The 21,777-nt window shown below is 43.1% G+C and overlaps 1 protein-coding gene across 7 annotated transcripts in view; it reads left to right on the plus strand.

Moving 5' to 3' along the window:
- Positions 1–1,576: 1,576 nt before the first annotated feature.
- ADARB1 (adenosine deaminase RNA specific B1) overlaps positions 1,577–21,777 on the plus strand; it is a 277,982-nt gene continuing 257,781 nt past the window's right edge. For all 7 annotated transcript variants that reach the window (XM_038421053.2, XM_043505834.1, XM_038421051.2 and 4 more), the window contains exon 1: positions 1,577–1,724. The gene's annotated coding sequence lies outside the window, so the exon portion shown is untranslated. The remainder of the gene's footprint in view (positions 1,725–21,777) is intronic.

Consider the following 21,777-nt stretch of genomic DNA (forward strand, 5'->3'; position numbering starts at 1 on the left):
TGTAATATATTCCTATGGGAGCATGAAAGAGACTGGAAATGACTAGACAAAGTCACTCAGAAATCTCAAGGGTATGATGATCCATACAAGAATGGCACTTGGGGAAGGCTCATTTTCTTTACAAGAAACTAGCTGCCCTCTGAGACCACGGACCATTATGCTACAGACCGACATAATAAAGCTAAGGCCAGGTCTACACTAGAAATTCTTGCTCACATAGCTATATTGGTCAGGGGTATAATGAGTTGTGATTTACGTGATCAGTGTAGCTGTGCCAGCAAGAGCCTGTAGTATGGATACCAGCTAAACTGCATCCGCAGTAGGAGCAGTGCAGTATACTGGTCTAGCTGGTACAGCATAGCACTCACAGTATAGACCTGGCCTGAACCGGGTGGATCTGAACGGTTAACTGGTGCAATGACCTGGAGAGTCAATTATTTATGGTATAACAGAGCAAGGTCAAAGCAAAGTTATTGCAAGCAAGGGTCCTGATTTTGGAAAGAACAATGACTAAAATACTTGCTGATGAAAGTTACATGCCCCGTATTTCGGCTGGAGGCCTCCCCCTATTTGGGGGAACAGCCTCTCCCAATTGCTCCCAAGAAAGATGCCTGGACCCTTTTCTTTTACCCAGATGGTGTGGGATGAGGGCTTCACTCCCCTCAGGGGGGCAAACAACTTCATTAGTTTTAAGAGAGAGGGTAAAGAGTTTGAGGGGGAGCGAGGGTGACACATTTACGAGTGGGACCCTATGCTGCGCTTGCTTGCAATGATCAGTCTCAGCAGGGCTTAGCAGGCCCCGAGCTCCCTTCCAGTTGGTCTGGTTGGTGAGCCGGGGGGGTTTCAACTTCCTCTGCAGCGGGGGGGGGGGTCACTTGCCAGGTTTAGGTGGGCGTCTCTCACTTAACCCTTTCCCCGCCGGGGCGGGGCGGGGCGGGGCCGGGGTCTCTCCCCGCACGCCAGTCTGTAGCCGCCGGCGGCCTGTTGTTCTTTGTCTCCGTTTCCCTCCGCGAGCAGGTGCCGGGGGGTCCCCGACCGGCCACGCAGGTGCTCGGAGCGGAGGATTCTGGGGTCTCTGCGGGCCTGAAACGCCATGACTATCGGTGGGACTCGTGACAGCCCGGCCCGTAAAGGCCAGAGCCGCCCCAGAACCGGGGGGGGGCAGCAGAGGCCCCCTGGCAAGCCCGGGGCGCCGCGGCAGCCGCCCGCACGGGGCGGCCCCGGGTCCGGTGGGAACCGCGCAAGACACGAGCGAGCCCCGCCCCCCGCCCGCCAGGGGGCCCGGAGCCGCGGGCGGCCCCTGCACCTGCCGCCCCCTCGCGCCCGGGCACGCGCCCCGCGCTCCCGCGCCACTCTGCAGCTCCTGGCAGCCGGGGGAGCCGAGGCGCGTGCCCGGCTCCGCACCTCCCCACCAATCAGCGGCCGGGCTCGTTCCTCGGACTCCTCCCCCTCGGGGCCGCACGGTCCTCGGCACGCGCGCCAAGGCCCGCCCCTCGCCTCCCGCGGCCCAATTAGCCCGCGGCCCCGGCTGGCGGGAGAGGCGCATGCACGCGTCGGCGGGCTCGCGCCGGCAGGGCTGTGGAGCAGCGCGCGTGCGCGCGGGGCCGGTCGGCCGGAGCCGAGCAGCGCCGTTGCCCGCCGCCGCCCGCGCTCTGTCGGCTGAGGGGAGCGCGAGGCGGCCGCCGCCCGCTGGCCCGTGGCGGAGCCGTAGGACCCGCGGCCAGGTGAGGGGCGGCCCTGGCGGGGCTCGCTGCTGCTGCTGCTGCTGCTGCTGCTCTCCCGGCACCCCCTGAACCCGCGCCGGGAGGACCGCCCCGCCCCGCCGGGACCTGTCCAGGTCCTGACGCTCCGTCCCCGGGCTGCGCCCGCCCGCCCTGGCGGGCGCTGAGAGGCGGAGGCTGCGGAGCGCTCGGGGCTGCGGCGGGCCTGTGGCTGGAGCCGGCGCGGGGAGCCGCGCGGCGGCAGGTGCGGGGCGCCGCGGCCGGGGCCGGCCCCGGGGCAGGGCGAGGTTTGGTTTCGCTTGACCCCGCAACGGGTGGCGGGACCCCGCGGCCGGCGCTTGCGGCCCCGCCGGGGCGGGGGACTCGGGGCTGGCGGCTGCTGCTGGCCGCTCGCCCCGTGGCTGCCCCTTGCTCCCGTCGCCCGGGCGTGGCGCGCGGAGAGCGGGGCCGTCTGGGTGCAAAGGCGCTGGGGAGCCGCCTGCATCCCTGGAATATTTGGGGAGGGAGAGGCTGCGAATTGCTCAAGCCGGAGCGCGAGCCTGCTGGGATATGGCGCTGGGCGATGGAGTCTGCTTCGGGCGCCTCTCTCTGCAGGGCGTTCAGACGAGCTTAGGCCTAAAGACCGCTGATGCTGATGTCAGTCAATATGTGTGAGGGCTCGCTGGCCAGCTGTACTGTGACTGTAGGCAGATGCTCTGAGGACTGTTCAATAGTGTCCATTTCTATCTGCCTAAAGTTCCTCGCGTCTCTTTTTGTGCTGGGCTAGTTAAACTCAACGTGTATGTTGTTCCGGCAATTTATATCGTAGGTAATTGCCTTTAAAATCAATTCTGCAAGTCTCTTCACTTCTCTCCACTCAACATATTGATAGCTAAAGCTACAGTTTGGTTTTGGTTTTGGTTTCTTGATACTTAACTAAAATGCAGTTTAGGAACCCAACCTGCAAACATACCAATGGCTCTGTTTTGGGATTAGAAAATAGTATCGTTCAGTCACATTTTATAACACTGATTCAAATGCAAAGGATCAAAATGGGTTTAAAGCATTCCATGTTCACTAAAATTGCCCTTTAAAATTTATCCTTTAAAAAAGTTGATGAAACACTATCAAAGCTGACCAGGATCATCTGATCTTTAAATGTAGTTCATTGATGTGTGAGTACAATATTTTCATGCTTAATCTTCCATGGTGCAATGGTCTTAGGGAGTGGGCAAGGTGAGGGGATTCCACTTTAAAATGTATTTTTTTTCAGTAGTTTGCTCTTGCATTTCCTAGCTGTAGATTTATTTAGAGTTGTTTATGCATAGGCACCGTCAACAAAACTTTTGTCTTTCAGGGGTACTTAAAAAGTGCCCCCACGAAAGACAAAAGTTTTGTCGATGCAAGAGGCAGTGTGAACGGGGCTTTGTCAGCTGGAGTGCTCTCCTGCCGACAAAGCTAATGCCGCTCGTGGGGCTGGAAGTATTTTGTCGGCAAAAGTGCTGACAAAGTACCGAAAAGAGCATTTATGCACGCTGACGTTTAGCAACAAAGATGTGTTGACACAGCCCTCAGAGTGGTATTACTCTAACAAACTCAAGTTCAAGAAACTAATAGAATTGAGGGGTCCTGTCTGTAAAGAGTAACAATTAGAACGGGATTGGGGGCTGACCGAAGAAGATGCAGGCACACACATACATCTCAACCAGCAGACAATAGTGATGTAAAGAGAAGCACGATTCCCTGTAGAGTAGTTGGTGATGGGGGGCATGTGGTTTAACTAATTACAGAACTGACAGCCCGGACCACCAAGAAGGATTTATGCTATGCAATTTGAAATGCGATTAAGGTATTTGAGCACCTGGCTAAATGAAATAAATTACTTGTAATTTCAGAATTTCATTGGGGTATAGAATGTTTCTTTTGGAGTGGCCCACAAGGGGTGAGAGCATCACAACATTTTAGTTATTTAAAAATATATGTGCTCCTAGTGGCTAAGATAGTTGTACCTAAATGCTTAATTACACTTGTGCATAGCTAATGGTCAAAGAACCCTTAAGTTTCTGCTTTTCCAGTTCTAGAATCTTAAAATTCTAAAATAGTTTAGTGCTGCAAATTCACAGTTTACTGTGTGGTTTGAATGTCAGCTGATGTAAGAAACTATATTTCTAAAATCTTTGGAGAAAATTAAATAACCCAACAAAGTACCATGGCGAAGGAGGAAAAGGAAGTCTTTTTATTATAAGTCCACCATATCCTGCTTTTTTTTATTACTGTTAAGTATGTTTTTTAGAACTAACTTCACCAACATTAGGAATTCATTGTCACACTGAGTGCTCTGAATTTGTGATGTCTCAGGATAACTGAAGTGTGCCACCAGCAGGCTGCTGCGTGTTGACTTCCAGCTGCATAGATTTGCTTTATATATTACAAATGATAGTCCACAAACCTTAAGGACACTCCTTACTAAAAAAAGGGAATAAAGTCTATTCTAACTAGCATCAGCTTATTAATTTTTTCATTTGATTTCTGAAAGATTGTGGTTAAAGAAATGAATTATGCTGGTATGTTAACATGTTAGTGATACTTTTTTTTAAATGCTCAGTTATGAAAGAAGTTTACACTGAGGTATATTTATAGTCCTACCTATTATACATGGTATTATTCTAGAATTATTATTTGCTTAATGTAATTGCTCTTCATAAAACTCTTCTGTAAGGGTGTAAAGTTCTGAACTAGCATGTTTTCAAAGTAAATATAGTGTTCTTGAAAAGATTAGCTTGTAAGCTTTTTTGGACAGGGAGAGTGAAATGTATGGAGCTGGCTGTAACACTTAACAAATATCAGCTATTACTAGACAAAGTGTTCTGTTTCTTTGAGAATAAGTATGGCAGATGCAAAACAAACTTTCCCATTCTATCCAATTTACATTGTAATTCTGTTCTAGAGATTTCTAGGAACGCTTACGGTGCAGAGGGCAAATTAGTCGTCTTGGACATTCATTGATTGCCCTCTTAGGCCTTGTCTACACTACAGGGGAAATTCGATTTAAGCTATGCAATTTTAGTTACGTCAATAGCGTAACTCAAATTGATGTAGCTTAGATCTACTTACTGTGGGGTCCACACTACGTGATGTTGACAGGAGATGCTCTCCCGTTGACTCCCCCTACTCTTCTCAATCCAGTGGAGTACAGAAGTCGATGGGAGAGCGATCTGCAGTTGATTTAGTAGGTCTTCACTAGACCCGCTAAATTGACCGCCAATGCATCGATCACTGCTCGTGGATCCTCTGGTAGGTGTAGACAAGCCCTTAGACATCCGCAAGGGGCCTGACACAAAATGTTTAATAAATACCAATCTGGGCGGATAAAAAAGATTTTAAAAACATCCCACTTTTAATTTAAAAATTGTTTACTTCAGTTTTTAAATTAAAGCAGATTTTTATGTGCATGTTGCCAGTTCTTTACTTTCTTAAATTGCTAAAGTGGGCTTTGTACATTAGTTCCCTAGAATTTCATATTTTCCATGGAGGTATTTTCTACAAGAAGTATCACATTTAAAATATTCATTATGCTGGAAAAGAAAGTCCAGAGCCTCATTAACATAGTTATTATGAGTACAATTGCAAAATAGATAAGAAAATAGCCCATGCTGTATTTTCAGTCAGCATCGCCTGCTGATATATCAGGCTTCTACAAATCAAGAAAGTTGAATTGCATCATTCAGGCTATGCTTCATCTGAGTTTGAAGTCAGTGGGCCTTGTGCTACTAGTGCTAGTTCTTCATGATGTGACACAGATTCTACGCCACTAAGAAGTTTTTAATAAAAATACAATTTTAGCCTGTTATGCACTGAATGTTATGCAGATACAGATATTTAACTTTAAGCACATTGATTAGCCCCACTGATTTCAGTGGGGCTAATCATGTGTGTAAAATTACATATCTTTTTAAATGTTTGCAGGGTCAGGGCTTCGGTTGTAAGTATTTCATTTTTTTTCTTGTAGCAGCTCAATAAATTCAAATAAGAGACTCTTTTAGTAGTATGTCTTTATATGCTTAGTTAATTATAAATTATTTTAAAAAAGTTTCAGCCTCAATTAAATCAATGATTTAAAAAAAAAAGTGATCATTAGATAACTCTTAAGTACTGGTCTCGTCTGGATTTGAACTGCTGACCTAGAGGTGCAAAGTTCTATGAACTGTTGCTGATCCTTGAACCATTCACTTCATAGTAGGTATATTTTAATAACTTCTTGGAGTTAGTTGCTGTGCGACTAGCTGAGATCTATTCCTTGTTAGTTTTTCAGACAGGTTCTGAATTGCTGTATCCATTTCTAATAATTTCTAGCCACTCTTCAGAATTTCATTTTTAATATTTTGGACTCCTGTTTGATATTGTTTTCTTTTGAAGAGGAGAACTGTATGTGTGTATAGATTAATTACTATAGAATAAAGAGCACCATGGCTGCTCTTTGAGGTGGAATGGCATCTTGCTTTGTTCCCTGATTGGTTAAAACAAGCTACATCGATTTTCCTAGCATGGCTTTGCCATCTGTTTCGCTGGCCTGTGTACACTTAAGTTTCATTATTTCTGGAGTATTTGGTTGGGTCTAGTTGGATTTTAAATTGGCTTCACGCTTTTTTTTTTTTTTTTGGGCAGGCCAAGCTGTTACATTTTAATTTGAGTAAAATCTGTTTGTTAAAGGGTTTTTGTATTTTAAGTGAGCTGTAGCTCACGAAAGCTTATGCTCTAATAAATTTGTTAGTCTCTAAGGTGCCACAAGTACTCCTTTTCTTTTTGTGTATTTTAAAATTCTTTGAATATAGCTAAAGTGAGTTAACATAAGCAGTATACCCATTTGTCAACTTAATTATTGTTGCAGATAAAAACTAATTTGTTTGCTGCTGCTTTTTCTTCAGACTAGTTTTAGATCATAGGAAATGTTTTAAAGGTTTGAAGTCAAAACTGCCATTGCGATGGCATCAGATCCTGAATGAAAACAGTATTTTTTGTGGCTTTCCTCACAGTGTTGCTGTAAGTGGTGTTTAAATGTATGTAATTAGAAACAAATAGCTTTCCATTGGGGCATGTAGTAGTGAGGTCAGAGTGTCATATTAACACTTCATCATTTTTGCCCATATTTGAACTACTTTTATTTCCATCCCTGAGCATTTCTTGATTTTTTTTTTTTAAATTACATGACAAATTATATAAAATATATCAGGGTTTTTCAACCTTTTTTCCCCATGTATAGTCCCAAAAAGAGCTGCTGTTTGTTTCCAGGTTCCTAATCCCACAGTGCTTTGTAGCTGCATTCATCCTACACTCTCTTGTAGATTGCTGCCGCTAATTTTTGCACATTTAATTGAATATATTTTTCCAGCGATTGAGGAAGATTGTTGTGGGCTTGGGTGGTGGTAGAAGAGTGGCTGCTGCTTGCTGTAGCTCTTCCCTTTTTGTGCATTCCTACTTGACCCCTTTGAATTCTGGACAGAACACCTCTTAAGAATTTTTCATTCAGCTGAGTTCTATAAGCGAAGGAACCTTGTCATTTCAAACTTGTCAAAAACATTAAATAGGTATGTATCGTTTTGAGTAGTGTCGGTCATAAAGTTGGATGAAGTCTTTAAAAGCTAAACTGTTGTTTGAGCTGTGCTTTCCATTAGCTCTTCAGCTAAGTGCTAAATAGCAAAGATAAGAGACATTCCACGCACGATTCTAAACTAGGCTTTTTATTTTTCTGCTAGCAACTTTGAAGACTCAACTAGCACCAGACCCAATATGATGCACCTAGCATGCACCATGTTGGAATTTCCCTATTAGCTTTGAGGCTACTGAAGAAGCACAGACGTGAGGCTTGGGGGGCTCCGAGCAGGGGGTAGATGACATAGTGGTAAAAATGCCTGACCAATGTCTACTTCTACCCCTGATTGAGGGCTTGTCTGCACTACTGCACGAGGTCAATATAAGATACGCAACTTCACAGCGGTAAGTCGACATCTGAAGCTTCCTGTTGACTCCGCTTGCACTCTTCATTCTGGTGGAGTACTGGAGTCAACGGGAGAGCGCTCAACAGTCGATTTATCGCATCTATACTAGACGTGATAAATCGACTCCCACTGGATCGATCGCTGCCCGCCAATCCGGCGGGTAGCGTAGACCCCATTTTTCTTAGTGTAAACAGGACCTATTGGTTTGAGTTAAGTATGTGGTACAATTTTGCTTACTTGAAAACACAGTAACACATTTGCCATGCTGTTTGACTCCCTATAAAACCTTGCTGCTTCTTCCATCAGGAGACTGTTCTACAATAGAACCTCAGAGTTACAAACACCAGAGTTACAAACTGATCAGTCAGCCACACACCTTATTTGGAACCAAAAGTATGCAATCCGGCAGCAGCAGAGAACCACCCCCTCTATCCCCACCCCCCCAAAAGCACAAATACAGTACAGCAGTGATGAGCTGCCCAAATCTTAACAACCGGTTCCCTATAAAAAGTTCTGATTTATGGGATGTGCCCCAGTATGTATTTTTTGTACCTTTTTCCATAAGAAATGGCAATGTATTATGTCATACTTAAACATGTAAAAATGTTTTTTTATTGTTATTACAATAGAAACAAAGTATTGCTTTCTTAAACAAATTTAAAATACATTTGAAAAGAAGAAAATGTAAAGATGTGTGAGTAAGCAAACAATGATAATATTTAAGAATGAAATATCTTATTCTTGTATTTTTAAAATATTACCTGTGAACTACTTAAGTTATTAAAAATAAAAAGTGCAATATATTCATGTTGAAGTATACAATGCAACAAGCAATATTTTAAAGAATATTGAAGTACATTATTTATTACTAATTAGGTAGTAATTTTCAAATTGCTTCTTGATCTTCTCCATAATCTTTGGTGTTGGATACACAAACTCTGGTATCTAATGTGGATCGATGACTTCTCATCCGTGCTTTAACATATGGTATTGGGTTCCAGGAACTTAGTGGTTTTCCCCACAGATTGATGGTCATAAAGCTTGAGATATGTTTAATTGTTAAATTCACCCTTTTATTACTACAAATAATATTAATCAACGAAAAAGCTCTTTCTGCTTCTGCAGAACTAATTGTAATTGTGTTCATAATTTGCTTTGCTTTCCTTATTGTTTCCGGATCAGGAAGTTTTTTTTTAAATCATTTAAATAGACTACAAATTTTATGAATTTATTTAATTCATGCACTTTTTCTTCTCCTGATTTCTAAAGTAACCTGACTTCTTCAATATTCCATGAAGTGGGATCCATAACATTGAATAATTCAACTTTTTTAGGTGTATTACTAGAATGACCTAAAATATCTTCTTTATATTTAATGTGATTTTCGTTTACAAATCTCGCCTTAATTTTTTCAATAATGCACTCTATTATTTTGTCTCATGATAGTGATTTAAACCTTACATTATCTTCAAACTCATGCATTTAATAGCATCACTTTCTATCATTTCATTAATTTTATTTTCTTATATACTAAAACTATCTTTTAATTGTATGAAAAAATCAATTGTTCGTTTGATTAGCTTATCTGCCTTTGTCAAACTCAATTGTCTCGCCTGCAGTGCATTTGATGATCATGCAAGTTCATCCAAAATGTCAATCACTAATGCCAAGTCTTTTAAAAATTTTGTTTTTCAATCTTTTTTTCATGCCAGAAAATGTCTTATTTTTTTGAAAAATAAATATAAAGAGCTGGATAAGCTCTCCAGACCACTTAGAGTTGTCAAAGGCTACAAGAAGCCCATCGTGGACCAAAAACACGGTCTATTTTGATGATTTCAATATATAGTTCTTCAAAAACTTGTTTAAGTTCAAACTGACTTTTATTTTGACTGATGAAAAATTGCCTAAATCTTGTCCAAAAAAATCTTGAAATGGCTTATTTCATTGATATCATCTAAAGCCAGTTGTAGCCGATGATTCAAACAATGCCAAATTATGATGTTTGGAAAAATCTTGAAGCAGTCTTGTAGCAACTCCAGATTTATGTCCAAGCATGGTGCTCGTGCCATCAGAACAAAATACGATTACATTTTTCTTTAAATATTCTGTGTCAAGTCCTGTATCAGTTAATGTATTTCTCAAAACATTATAAATATTTTCTGCTTTTGAAGAATTTTGTAGTTCACATTTTATAAGAATTACAAGCACAGTTTTACTTGAAATTGTAGAAGTTTCATCAATAATAATACAAATCTTTAAATTGTTTTAGATGATTTTACTACAAATTTGTTTTCTTATTCAGCAATATTCTCTACTATTCTGATGGCCGAAAATCGAGAATGTAGGCAGTTCCCTAAATCGGTTTCATTCTTAATTTGTAGCTCTACTTCATCCTCCATATCTGACATTGGTTGGTTTCTTTTTACTAAGCTGTAAACTATGTTGAAATTTTTGCTGGTTATTGCAATATTTTGTTCAGTAAGTTTATCAATTACTGTAGCGAGAGTTCTTTTTTTTAGATTCATTGAAAATATTTATAACTCTCAAATGAGAGCTTGATTCAAAATGTTCCTTCTTTTTTTTTTCCTAATGAAGCTTGCTGAACTTTTTTTTATCAGTTCCAGATGCTTTAATAGTACACTTTTGCCATTCTGAAGAAATGTGTAAAGATTTTCCTCCAAGGACCCCCAAATGTGATGTATTTGCACAGTGGAAACAGCCAAGTTTTTTTGCCTTCAACTATCAAGCCATTATATTTCTTTAAAAAATATTGTGCCTGCTTGAAAGTCCAACAATTGGGTACTACATTTTCACAATCATGCATATCCTCTTCCATTGCGGACATATTTTCAGATGATTCAACATTTTAAGATATTTTCATCACCAAAATTGTCATTGGCATTTTCAGTATTTAAATAATTATTTTCACTTCTAGAACTACTGACTAATTGATTTTGTCATTTTATTGGAAAAGCAATCACTGATGCTGTTCTGGCGTTTCATTATGAAGGGTAAGTAATATTGAATAGAAACCTTTAATCTTCGAATAACAGTCCAGTTACTATTACACACTGAAATATCACGTGCAATTTACTAGAAACAAACAGACCGACTATGACTCGCTGGCTATGTTGAATTGTATAGAAAACAGTTGAGCAAGTGCACGAAGGAGGCAAGTGCGACCCCTGTTAATAAAATAATAAACTAGACTTTTGTCTCGCGTCAGGATGCGTCGAGTCGCAGCCTATGATGACATTACATGCGCGTGCACATAGCAACATAAATCTTGACCTATCTGTTGTAGAAACGGCTCTTTAACGGCTAGAATTCCGCATCCCTTTGCATTTGAAGTTTATTTTGTATACCGTATTACAGGGGTCGGCAACCTTTGAGAAGTGGCATGCCAAGTCTTCATTAATGTAAGGTTTCCCATGCCAGTTATAAATTTTACATTGACAGGAGCCCCCGATGGAACCCCAGACTGGCAGCGGTCTAGGTGGGACGGGGCCGGCGACAGGCTGAGCGGGGCCAATAGCTGGGACCCCAGCTGGCAAGGGGCTGGCGGCCAGAACCCCAGACCATCAGTGGGCGGAGTGGGGTGGCAGACGGAACTCCAGACTGGCAGTGGCTCACCAGCCGCCGGTCTGGGGTTCCGTCCGCCGGTTCCTGCCAGCCAGGGTGCTGGTCCCGCTCAGCCTACTGCTGGCTGGGGACTCCGTTCACCCAGGCCAGCAGCGGGATGAGCGGGGCCAATGGCTGGGACCCCAGCTGGGAAGGGGCCAGTGGCTGTAACTCCAGACCAGCAGCAGGCTGCGCGGGGCTGGCGGCGGGCTGAGTGACTCACCCGCCGCCGGTGTGGGGTTCCGTCTGCTGGCTCCTGCAAGCCGGGGTCCCGGCCGCCGGCTCCGCTCAGTTCCATTCACCCAGGCAGGCAGCAGGCTGAGTGGGGTCAGCGGCTGGGAGCCCAGCTGGCAGCAGTGTGTCAGTAAAAATCAGCTTGCATGCTGCCAGTTGCTGACCCCTGTTGTATTATTTTCGACACAGTGTTATAAGATTAAGATTATTCGGTTTTAAAATCATTTTATAACATTTGTTTTCGTAACAATTTTTAACAACCGGTTTTAAAAGTGCTTCAAAATTTAACAACCGGTTTGCGCGAACCGGCTCCAGCTCACCACTGCAGTACAGTACTGTGTTAAACATAAAATACTAAAAATAAGCGGAAGATTTGATAAAGTAAGGAAAGTTTTTCTGTGCTTGTTTCCTTTCAATTAAGATGGTTAAAAGCTGCATTTTTCTTCTGCGTAGTAAAGTTTCAAAGCTGTATTAAGTCCTTGTTCAGTGATAAACTTTTGAAAGAACAACCGTGACATTTTGTTTAGACTGTGTAACTCTGAAATGTTCATAACTAACCACCTCCATTCCTGAGGTGTTTATAACTCTGAGGTTCTACTGTAGATGTTAAAATGTGTCATGTGCCAGGCTGTAGTGTCAATATGGGAGCTGGCTACGCTTCTGGGGATGGAAGCAGGCCAATGTTTGGGAAGCAGGACATGTTTAGAATAATTAATGATGAAATAACTTTTTAAAACTAATTGTTTATCTAATGCTCACTTGTAGCGCTAGCTACATCTAAAAATATGCAGGCCTCCTGTGTAATAAATCTTTTACATAAACAGTCATGTCTTGAATGACAGTTGATACTTTTGGAATGTTACTTACGCACTGTTGCAAACTTTTGTGATTTTTATGATGAGTAATGTGATGTAGCCTCTGCTGTAAAGGGTCTTGCCATGATGAGAAGCTCTGGCCTCACAATTTTGGGAAACAAAACCGGGCAGTGAGAGACTTCTTCAACGGTTCCCTGCAAGCCCAGACATCATGAGTTCTAGTCCTAGTTCTTCCTTTGGCTGATGTTAATATTTTTATATACCCTTATGAGAATATGGCTCAAACTGCTGTCTTGAGGGTGTAACTGTAATTTGCCTATTTCAGAGATAAGATAGCTGAGAGATTGCACAAGGTCACTACAGACACAGTTGGGAATAGAACCCCAGTTTCTAATGTAACAGAGTAAATTTTTATCTACTTTACCACACAGTCTTTGAGACTGGGTGAATCTGTAGCACATGCTAACATAGTGTGGCACTGTGCCTTTACCAGATAAACCTTTACATGTTATCTAAGACAAGAGATCAGATTCTTCAGGTCAAGTGGTAGAGGTTCATGCTTTTACCTCTATAGGTCCTGAGTTTGTTCCCCAGAGATTACCAAAATAGGGGCATTGTTGCATTTAGTCACGCTATCTGTAACTACAAGACCACAGTCTGCTTCTGGAGCAGGCTGAGAAATTGATTTGGTAAGTTTATCTTTCAATAACAAGTGTCATTCTCAAAGATGTAACATTAACAATTATGGGGAGTGGATGTCTTAAAGCTTTGCTAATGAACTGTACAGGCTTTTGCCTGTATGTCACCAGTTTTGAATCTGCTGAGTTCAATCAGGATGAATTGTCCTTATCTAATGGAATTTTGGTAGCCCATGTATGAAATGAGTTTGTGTTTTCTGTGTCCAACTCCCACATAACTAACTACACTTTGCACTAGATTCTAAGCTCTTCAGAGCAGGAACTGTCTAGTACTATGCGTTTGTACAGTGCCTAGCACTACGAGATCCGTAAGCTGGCCAGAGTATTCTACATAAGAACGGCTATACTGAGTCAGACCAAAGGTCCATCTAGCCCAGTATCTTGTCTTTGGCCACTGTCAGAAGACAGGATACTGGGCTAGATGGACCTTTGGTCTGACCCAGTATGGCTGTTCTTATGTCTTCTGACAGTGGCAAACGCCAGGTACCCCAGAGGGCATGAACAGAATAGGTAATCATCAAGAGATCCAGCCTTCACAACAACTAGCGAGAGCTCCTGCAAAGGAGTCAAAGTTAAACATGCTACTCTGAAAGTTAAACATGGTTAATGTACGAAGTTAAACATTTAGGTTTTTTTTTCCAAAAAAGTCATACGATTTTTTTTAAAATCTCATATTTTAGGTATCTGACCTGATTTTGGAAGTTTTGGAATTGTAATACTGAGTGTGTACCAATGAGGCTATATACTATAAGCACATCTGTATATGATGTCCCAAGGCATTTGGTGCCAATAGTAATGAGCTAAAGAAAAAGTTCTAGACCAAAACCTTTATCTTGGGCACACAAATAGATGGCTTGATATTCACAGGTGTTGTTTCCACAACTTCTACTGAAGCCAGTGGATGAATGGAGCCGAAATACGGATTTTGGTGCTTAAGGTTAGGTACCAATGTTACATTTGGTTTTAGTTTATATTTGGTTGTAGAGGCCCTTTTCAATGTGAAATTGAAATTTATAGCATATTGTAAAGGACCTTTTAAAAAATGATCACATGAGGAAGGATAAATTACTTTTTAAAACCACAGTTTCTTTTGTACCTACATTGAATGTGGCTATTTCTTGGCTGTTACCTATCTTTTAACAACAAAGAATGCATTTTTTTCCCTTCTGTTAGAATATATTGTTTATATTCTTTTGCATTTTAAGGATTTTATACAAATGATGGACTTGAATATTTGGAAATCAGAAACTAATTACATTCATTTCAGAAGATGATGAAAATATTAATCAATATTTAGTTTCATGATTTTAGTTTTTTAATCAGTAAAAGAGGTTTGTGTGCAGGTTTGAAGCTTTTGTAGTTTGCAGGAGCCAGCTCTGAGTCTCAAACCCAATAACGGACAAGAACAAGGCGTTCTGGAGTCCAGTTTTTAGAGAAGGATCTAAAATCTACAGTGCCACATGGAACTGCTATTTTGTTTAATTTTCTGGGATAATTTTGTTACAATGGTATCAGCAACTATGACCTTGTCGAAAACAAGCCATGCAGTGGTAGAAATACCTCAGTCAACTGTAACATATGGGGTGCCAGATATGTTTACAGTAGGATCTCAAGTATTTGAGAAGAGTGGAGAGTTCCAACAAGCCTTTTTGAAGACAACCCATGGAGACTCCTGTAGGATCCTGGCATCATTTCAGAAAAATGTGGGGGGAGTTGTCAGCATTTTGGCTTTCACCTCCTTGCTGAGTTGATGACTGCTTGTGGAAGGTTAGTGGGCTGGTCCTATCCCAGAGTGGGCAGGGATGTGACATGACAGTCCTATTCCAGGGAGTGTGGGGGTGTCTCACTCAAGGCTGGCCATCTCAACAGCAGCAGGCCTGGGGCAGGGATTGAGGCCCAGCTCGCTTTGTGCTCAGCTCTGGCCCAGGTTGATACAGTAGCTGCTTCCCATCTTGAGAGCAGTGAAAGATACTGGTGCCAGAGGTTGCTCACAGTAATCTGCTGCCCCCCTTTCCATTGACCTAGGGTGACATATTTTGCCTGGCTGCTGGAGGGAAGGCTGGACCAAATTAGAATGAGTGGCATTGCGATCTGGTTGCAGCCGCACTCAAATTTGGCCCTCCCACTCCTCTGTTGAGAAAGAGGGGTGGCTGGGCCAAATATGCCACTCTAGGAAGCTATGCTGAAGAGCATTGATCTGGAAGAGAACCTAGTAGAATCAGAGGTGTGATGTCAGAGAAAGCCAGGAGCTGATTTGATGGATCTATTGTTTTTTAATATCTTTCCAGACTATTGTGGACCTTTACTTCCTTAGAAGAAACAGGGAAAGAGTGAGAGCTAAGGCTTGGAGTGGAGATACTATGGATTAGAGCTGTTTGAAGAAAGATGGATGAGGATTTGAAGTTCCACTTTAGAGAACTTTATGATCTGGTCTACAAAAATTCCTTCAGAGATCCTGCTTCTGCTTCTTGAGTCATGATTTTTCTGTGCTGAGGGGCTTTGGTAAAAAAGTTGAATGTATTTCGGGGATTGACAATCATGTAACCATTTTTTTTTCCTGTTGAACCAGATATAGTTTTAAGGAGATTATGTTTATGCCTTTCTTCCTTCTGGAGTGGTCCATTCTAAGGTCATTCTTTTCAAGGGATTTTTCAATACAACAGTCAGCTTTGTCCTTTCATCTCTCTAAAGGGATGTAGGTTGGAATGAGCTGAGAGTTGGATGTGTTATTTTTAGGGACATTGATAAAATCCAGGTATGTCCTCAGTGCACTCATTTCAGGAAGGGATAGCATGAATAATCAGAATCTGAATGCTTTAAGAGTGAGTGGAAAATAGGTGATGAGTTTGGGGACCAGTTGCAATGCCTTACTCAGAATTTCACACAGGTTTGTGCTTTTTGTTTTGGAAGTCTTAAAATTGTGAGAACAATTTTCTGTGGTTTGTAACTAGGTCAAATCTGAATAGACTTTCGCAGGGAAAGTAAATGGCATCTCTGATTTTAGGACAATCCTTCTGCCAAATTTCAGCTACTTACTCAAAACCACAGATACACTAAAGCTGTTAACTTTTCTATCTGATTTTTATTTTTCACTATATTAATGTAGTTTTTCCAACCTCATTTTTGCAAAGGGCTGATCTGATTTAAGATGGAGCAAAAGGGAGGGGAAAAAAAATCTAATCTGAGGCAGACACCTGGCATGGAAAACTTCTGCCCATGCCGTTTGACAGTTATATGTTTTAGTCACAGGTATTTTTAGTAAAAGTCATGGACAGGTTACAGGCAATAAACAAAAGTTCATGGCCCATGACCTATCCATGATTAGTACTATATGCCCCTTACTACATCTTGGGGGAGGGGGATGGGGGTGGTGGCCCAGGACCTCTGCTCGTGCTGGGGGCAAGGGGGCGGGATTGGCAGGCTCCCTGCCTGGCTACATGCCTCCCCAGCAGTGGCATCATTCCCCTCCCTCTGCTCCCTGGTGGAGACATGGCTAGGCAGCTCTGTGTGCTGCCTCTGCCCCGAGTTCCGGCTCCGCAGTTCCCATTGGCCAGGAATTGCAGCAAGTGGGAGCTGCAAGGGCAGTGCCTGCAGGTGGAGGCAGTGCACAGAGTCCCCTGGCCATGCCTCCGCTTGGAGCCAAGGGATGTTGCCGCTTCTGGGGAGCACCCCCAAGGTAAGCGCTGCCCAGAGCCTTCACCCTCTCCCACGCTCCAGCCTTGAGCCCCCTCCCACACTCAAACTCCTGCCGCTGTTGGGGGCGGGAAGCGTGGTGGCCTGAGACTGCCCCAGCAGCAGCTGGTGTGGCTAGCCTGGGGGCTGCTCAGGTGGCCCACAGGCCAGCCACACTGGCCGCTGCAGAAGTCGCAGAAAGTCACAGAATCCATGACAAACTCACAACCTTGGTTATAAGCAACTGAAAATGGGGTTTAAAATAGAAAGTTTTATATGCAACCTTAATAACGCATTATTGTGGCTCTGCTTACAACGTAGGCTCTTATTTAAGTGCGTGGTTGCTGAGAGCCTGCAGCTCCCATTCCTGTTGAATTCAGTCGGAGCTGCAGATGCTTAGCATCTCAAAATGGGGCCACTTTCAGGTACAGTAGAATCTCAGAGTTGGACACCTTGGGGAATGGCGGTTGTCTGTAACTCTGCAATGGTCCGTAACTCTGAACTAGATGTTATGGGCTTCAGCCGCAGGGGAGTTGGGGCTGCAGCTGCAGGGTTGGGATGGGTGTCGGGCAATGTTCCCTCTAATTTTTGACAGGCCGTGTGCGCAAAAAAATTTCTTCTGTGCAAATTTTTGTGCGCGCAGTGTTTAGGATCTATGTGCATGCGCACATGCACACAGCTTAGAGGGAACAGTGATGTCAGGGCTCAGGGTGGGAGGGGCTCAGGGCTTCTGACCCAAGGGCCGCCAGGGCTCGGGGCTTTAGACCTGGGGGCAACGCTGGGGCTTGGGGCTTCAGCTCCGCTCCCGGTTTCAGCTGGGCGGAGGGGTGCTGGGATCGGAGCTTTAGCTATGGGGGAGTGCTGGGGTTGAAACAGATGCTCCTCTCCTAGCTAAAGCCCTGGTGCGCCCTCCCCCGGGCTAAAACTGGGAGTGGAACTGTCAGGCTGAAGCCCTGAGCCCGAGTGCTCCTCCCTGGTCTAAAGCCCTGAACCCCAGAGATCCCGAGCTCCCCTGCCTCTGCCCAGAACCCTGACACCTCCCTCCCCTGCCGCAGTGGCTGAAGCCCCAAGGCAGTACAGTATTTTCTTTTTTTTTTTGGGGGGGGGGGGTCTATGCTGCTGTCTGATCTAGGGTGTCGGGTAGACTGGTAAGTCTGTAACGCTGGTGTTCGTATCTTTGAAGTTCTACTGTATCAAATATTCAGAGTCTTAACTTTACACTTGAAAACTTTGGTCAGTTTCTAGTAAACTTTATTTATTGGTTCTCTCTACTGGCATAATGCTGCAGTGTTTGGGTTGTAGATTGAAAGGAAATGATTATTGAAGACAACTTTTCATGAATTTTTTTGAAATCAGTGACATTTCGGTTAGTTTTGTAAAAGCTTTTTGTTTGGCTTAAAATGTAGTTTTTTGTAAAGTCTGTTTACTTTGCATTTTTCTCTAATGAAACTTTTCTTCTATCTAAAGTATTGAGTGTGTAGAGTTAATATGAAAGACAATCTTTCTGCTACACCACTGATTGGATCTTGTATAACCTTTAACTCAAAAGGCTGTTCAGCCAGGTCTGCTCATTCAGAAGCTGTTCACACAAAGATTAACTGGAGCACGTAGGATGAATATTTTTCATTAGGATTTTCTGGAATCGTATTTAAAAATAATATTGGGTCCACATTTAAGCTAAGTAAGAACAAGCTTTTACAAAACTGCACTGTTTTCATGATTAAAATTGCATTGGGAAAATGTCTTTTGCAAAACCATAAGGGAAGTTATTTGTTTAAAAAGATCTCATGACTAGTGTGTGTGAGGCAACAAGTGAACAAAAGTGAAATCGATTAGTTTGTTTCCATTGTGCAAGCTAATAGAAATGCAAAAGTAAATACTATCAGTAGTGAGAAGTCATAAAACTGTGATTTAATGTTGCACAGGTTAAAATTATTAGTAAAATAGGTAAGTAAATAAAAAGCTTTTAAACCTGACATTGTCCTTTTAATCCATGTGCAGTATGAGACTTGGTAATAAGTGCATTCCTGAATATTTTTATTGATTGAGCTCCAAAGAGACAGCAGCACAGTTTCCCTGCTACCCAGTGAAATCACGAAGAGCTGGACTAAGTGGGGGACCCTCAGAACACAGTATCGCAGCAAGCAGCAGCAGTGATAACAGAGGCAGGGATGAGTGGGAAAGAATGTATGTTCCGACATATCTTCTGTATATAATAGAATATAGCTGTTAAAAACAACTACAGTAGCTGTTTTTACAAAGTATTCTGTGTATCGGAGAATGGTCCCTAAATACTTGCACTTTTCCATTTTGTGCAGTAATGAAGATTACCTTGCACCATTCATTTCTTTTAAAAAACCCCTAAGATTAGTGCTGATGTCCTCTAATCCCTTTTAAGAGATACCATATTGAGCCTTACTTTGCAGTGCTTTGCAAACGTAACAGTGGCAACAGTGGAAGGCATTGCTTGATACAGCTCCCTACCCACTTTTCAGGGATGGGAGCTAGGTAACTGAACCTCTGAAATCAAGGTCTTCGCTGACTGACAATGCTTGGGGTTCAGTGTAGGAAAAGGGGAGTGTCATGGTAAAGAGACATTTGTCCATCAGACTTTTACAAAGCAAAGAGGGAAACTGAGACAAAGGACATTGCCCAATGTACTGTGCTGTGGGTATTTCAAATGCTTATGGTTACATGCTTTTGAATTGTGGTTGTGGTATCTTCTCAAATGAATTCTGGGTTCCCTTTTCTTTTTAATAAAAATTTTCTTTTGTTATACACAGACTCCGTGCTTGTAAGTAGAGTAGTATTGCTTTTTAGAGGCTCTCAGGAGGATAAAAGGGACCTTCCTGCGTACATAAACAAAGTGCTCTGCATGGCCCTTCCTCACCACCTAATCCAACAGGGAGATGAAAAGAGGATGACAACTCTACCTCTGTTTATTGTACCTCTCTTCTTCTCATAAAGTAAAACAAGGAAAACTAGATACTTTTCTTATCTTGGGGATGGGATGGGTACCACCTTTAAACTTAAACATTTTAAGAGAAAATGTGTGCACATACTTATCAGAGTTCACTTCCCCTTTATCAAGCTTATCCATGCTCACCTGGAAGGGCTGGCTAGAGTGTGATGTAGTCTCAAACAGGTCCTGGTTCACCGTATTACTAGAGCCTCTCTCTGCATCCTCCTCACTGTTCATGGCAGTGGTCTTTGTCTCTGGCTTTTCTGAGGTATCCACAGTGGCCTGTGGGAAGCTGATGAGGACTTTGACAAGAATGGCATGCAGTTCATTGTAAAAGCAGGAGGTCTATGGAACAGCACCTGATTTACAGTTGGCTCTCTGGCCTTACGGTATCCTTGGTGAAGTTCCACCACTTTCAAGTGGCACTGCTGCTGATCCCTGTCATACCCGTTTGACTGCATTCCCCATACAATCTGCTCATAGATGTCAGTGTTTCTACGGCTGGTCTGTAGCTGTGCTTCCACAACCTCTTCACCCCACAAGCCTAGGAGATCCAATATCTTCTCTTTGCCCGAGGCAGAAACATGTCTAGTGTATGGAGCTGGCACGGTCAGTTGTGCAGTTGCACACAAGGGTGAACTGCTAGGTGTGCTCACTAAGGCAGATAATCAGGAAAAGGCATTTCAAAAGCACACAGAGGACTTTAAAGGAGGTGGTGGCTTCTGGTCTCTGTGACTCTTGGGCAGTGGAGTTTACAATTGTGACCAGAGTGGTCACTGCTGCAAGGAGAGAGGTATTGTGGGACAGCTGCTAGAGGATTGTTAAGATTGATACAGGTCATACAGTGTCTTCACTTGCACTGTCAACCTCAGTAGGTTGACCAAGACTCCATGCTGTTCGGGAAGGTGGTTTTACTCCACGAGGAACTGTTCCAGATTGAGGTGTCATTAGAGGTGGTTTTGGAACAAATAGATAAACTAAACAGTAATAAGTCACCAGGTGCCATTCACCCAAGAGTTCTGAAAGAACGCAAATGTGAAATTGCAGAACTACTAACTGGTATGTAACGTGTCATTTAAATTGGCTTCTGTACTAGATGGCTGGAGAATAGCTAATGTGACACCAATTTTTAAAAAAGGGCTCCAGAGGCAGTCCTGGAAATTACAGGCCATAAAGCCTAACTTCAGTACTGGACAAATTGGTGGAAACTATAGTAAAGAACAGAATTATCATTCACATAGTTGGACATGATTTGTTGGGGAACAGTCAACATGTTTTTTTTTTTTGTGAAAGGAAGTCATGCCTCACCAGTCTACTAGAATTCTTTGAGGTGCTCAACAAATGTAGATAAGGGTGTGATGTTTCCCTCCAGTGTTATCTGGACTGGTGATCTGCTAGGTCACCCCAATCCTTGACTCTGGGAGCCAGGCTTACACTGCTCTGCTGTGAGAACCCCCATTTCTGGGCTGTTCATGCACAGCCTCTAACATGCAAGCTACTTGCAACTGAATGACACTAGCCAATATCTCCAGTCCCAGACACAACCCTAGGAACCTCTGTCTTGCAGTGTCCGGTTATGCCCGCTGGAAGCTGCAAGCTTATATGAGTTCGTCAATTTAACGAAGAAATTGATATGTACCATGCTTGTTATACCAAGTGGAGTCTCTGACACACTTCAAACCAAACACACTGCTTTAGGTAGAATAAAAAAACAGATTTATTAACTATAAAGATAGATTTTAAGTGATTATAGATCAAAGCATAACAAGTCAGATTTGGTCAGATGTAATAAAATCAAAACGCATTCTAAGCTGATCTTAACAGTTTCAGTGCCCTTACAAATTTAGATGCTTCTCACCACAGGGTGGCTGGTTGCTCTTTGGCCAGGCTCTTCCCTTTAATCAGCACTTCAGTCGTTTGGTGGTGTCTGTAGATGTAGGTGGAAGAGATAGGAAGAGCATGGCAAATGTCTCTTCCTTTTATCATGTCCGTTCCTCCCTCTTGGCTTTCCCCCACTCCACTTCAGAGTCAGGTGAGCATTACTGAGTCTCTCCAAGCAAGGTTGAGCAATTCCCCTGG

Source organism: Dermochelys coriacea, chromosome 11 (genome assembly GCF_009764565.3).
Source record: "Dermochelys coriacea isolate rDerCor1 chromosome 11, rDerCor1.pri.v4, whole genome shotgun sequence".
NCBI classification, from domain to species: Eukaryota; Metazoa; Chordata; order Testudines; family Dermochelyidae; genus Dermochelys; species Dermochelys coriacea.